Source organism: Lipotes vexillifer, unplaced genomic scaffold (assembly GCF_000442215.2).
Source record: "Lipotes vexillifer unplaced genomic scaffold, Lipotes_vexillifer_v1.1 scaffold973, whole genome shotgun sequence".
NCBI classification, from domain to species: Eukaryota; Metazoa; Chordata; class Mammalia; order Artiodactyla; family Lipotidae; genus Lipotes; species Lipotes vexillifer.
The window spans coordinates 974,895-978,175 of record NW_006792653.1 but is presented as its reverse complement, the minus strand read 5'-3'; positions in this window follow the sequence as shown (position 1 = coordinate 978,175).

The following is a 3,281-nucleotide window of genomic DNA, read 5'->3' as shown; positions in this document are numbered from 1 at the left end:
CAGCAGGAAAGGTATTCAAAAATACACAGTCTGCTTCCCTTAAGTGCTACCAATTTAATTTGCATTTAAGTTGCTTACGTGCAGTCTTGAGCAATAGATTCTAAAAGCTATAAAATTTTGATTGATTGAAATTAAAAATAGCTTTAATGTTATTTTGGTGCTGTGTGTGTGTGTGTGTGTGTGTGTGATTTTAGATTGTCATATTTTACCTGAGAATAACTTACTATTTTTTATTGGAACTATTTGAAGCTAATGCTATTGTGAAAAACACTGGCTATTATATGTATATAATAGCCAGTGTGCTTTCTATAACTAAATGAATAAACATGTAATGCTTTAAAGCTATGGCATAAGCAAACACTATGCTCTCTTATTTCATGCCATGAGAGGCATTTATTTTTAAGACTGCCACTTTTGAATTTCATTGAATCTCAACAAAACAAAACCATCGAAGGGATACTCTTTCTTCACAATTGTTAGTATCTGCTCAAAAGGTATGTCTTCCATCACATTTAAACAAAACTGTCATTTTGCAAAATTAGATTATTAATTTTCACACGGCATGAATCTCAGGCTTCGTGGTAGTTTTTCAATATAATCATTAAGAAAAAGTTCATGAATACTTAATGAAAAAGAGGCATTTGCATCCTATAAATACCTTCAATCTCCTGCTCTGTATGCAGTGGTTGCACTGCCATCTGGCAAAGGTTTCAGTTGACTGAAGCTAAAGCAATAAATTAATACAGTAAAAGATGCTACCAACAGTTTTAAACCAATTAAAATGCTTGAAGCAGGCTCAACGCATGTTAAAATGTTGTCTGCTTCTGCCAATAGCCATGTATAAAGAAATATAATAAGGCAACCATGGCTGAAGGAAAGTTAGCAGGGATCAAGGGTGCTCTTCATTGTGGGCACTTACAGCAAAGGTTCATACAATTAAAAAGTAAATACTGGCACATGCCCACCCCGCTTACCATACCATCCTACCTTTCAGGCAAAGGGTGAAACTTACTGTTTATTTTCATTGAACATATAGATACCTTTGTACTTCAAATGACAAAGTTTGATATTTTATGTTTCTGAGAAATCTCTCCTGATTGGGATCTATTAGTGGAAAACTAACATTTCATTTCCAAAATTTCCATGTATCGCTACTGGATTAAAGAAAAGATACAGATTGGCCACAAAATCACTTTGAAGAAAAAGTAGTTTTTCTCCAGTTTATTTATTGCTGTTTTATTTTAAAGCTACTTTTAATTTTTGAATGTAAATGGATAAAAGAACGCAAGTGAAGATTTTATACAAGTCTTTCGATACATAGGTGATTCTCACAGATCATTTAATATTGTCAAAACAACAGATTTCTTGTGTTTCATATATGAGATAGCAAATGTTATCTCTAATTACCATTTTCATTCTTTGTAAATATGAGCAACTTTGTAAGTTCACATTTCTAAGTCTGGTAATGTATACCCTAAACTCTGGTTATTAAATATATAAACCAGATGGTTCTTAGTGGTAGGAGTTTAGTTCTATAATATTTCTGAGGAATGTGGTTCGTTTGATGGCTATTTATCTTCATTACCATAATTTGTAGTTAAATATAATTATTCTTAAAGCCCAATTTGTTGATTCAGTCTTTTAATTGTATGGGAAATTTTAGAGACACTAACATATATTAAAAGAATCAGCAATTCCTAAATACTATATCTATCTATCTATCTATCATCTATCAATTATCTATACAGGCATACCTCAGAGATATTGCAAGTTTGGTTCCAGACCACCACAATAAAGTGCATATTGCAATAAAGTGAGTCACACAAATATTTGGTTTCCCAGTTCATATAAAAATTATGTTTATACTATGCTGAAGTTTGTTAGGTATGCAATAGCATTATGTCCAAAAAAAAAAACAATGTACATACCTTAATTAAAAAGTACTTTATTGTTACAAAATGCTAACCATCATTTGTGTCTTTTCTCTAGTGGAAGGTCTTGTTTTGATGTTGATGGCTGCTGACTGATCAGGGTGGTGGTTGCTGAAGTTTGGGGTGGCAGTGGCAGCTACTTATAAAAAAGGCAATAATGAAGTTTGCCACATCGATCGACTCTTCCTCTCATGCATGATTCCTCTGTATCATGCAATGCTGTTTGGTAGCATTTTACCCATAGTAGAATGTCTTATAGGATTGGAGTCAAATCTCTCAAACCTACTACTGCTTTATCAACTAAATTTATGTAATATTCTAAATTCTTTGTTCTCATTTCAACAGTCTTCACAACATCTTATCAGGTTCCTTCTCAAGAAACCATGTTCTTTGCTCATCAGTAAGAAGCAACTCCTCATCCTTTAAAGTTTGATCATGAGATTGCAGCAGTTCTGTCACATCTTCAGGCTCCACTTATAATTTTAATTCTCTTGTTATTGCCACCATATCTGCAGTTACTTCCTACACTGAATCTTGAACCCCTCAAAGTCATCCATGAGGATTAGAGTCAGCTTCTTCCAAACTCTTGTTAATGTTGGTATTTTGACCTCTTCCATGAACCACAAATGTTCTTGATGACATCTAGAGCAGTGAATCCTTTTCAGAAGCTTTTCAATTGACTTTGCCCAGATCCATCAGAGAAAGCACCATCTATGGCAGCTCTAGCTTTATGAAATGTATTTGTTAAATAATAAGAGATGAAAATGGAAATGACTCATTGATTCATGGGCTGCAAAATGGATGTTGTGCTAGCAGCAGTGACAAAAACAACATTAATCCTGTAGTACATCTCCGTCAGGATTCTTGGATGACCAGGTGCACTGTCAACTAGCAGTAATATTTTGAAAGAAATCTTTTTTTCTTTTTCTGAGCAGTAGGTCTCAACACTGGGCTTAAAATATTCAGTAAACCATGTTATAAACAGATGTGCTATCATCAGGCTTTGTTGTTTGAGTGATAGAGCACAGGCAGAGTAGATTTAGCATAATTTTTAAGGGCCCTAGGATTTTGGAATGGTAAGTGAACATTGGCTTCAACTTAAAGTCAGCAGCTGCATTAGCCTCTAACAAGAGAGTCAGCCTGTCCTTTGAAGCTTTGAAGTCAGGCATTGACTTCTCTCTACCTGTGGAAGCTCTAATAGCATCTTCTTCCAATAGAAGGTTGTTTTGTCTACATGGAAAAATCTGTTTAATGTAATTAATTACATTAATTGTTGTTTAATGTAATTAATTATCTCAGATCTTTGGGATAACTTGTTGCAGCTTCTCCATACCCACTTGCTGCTTCACT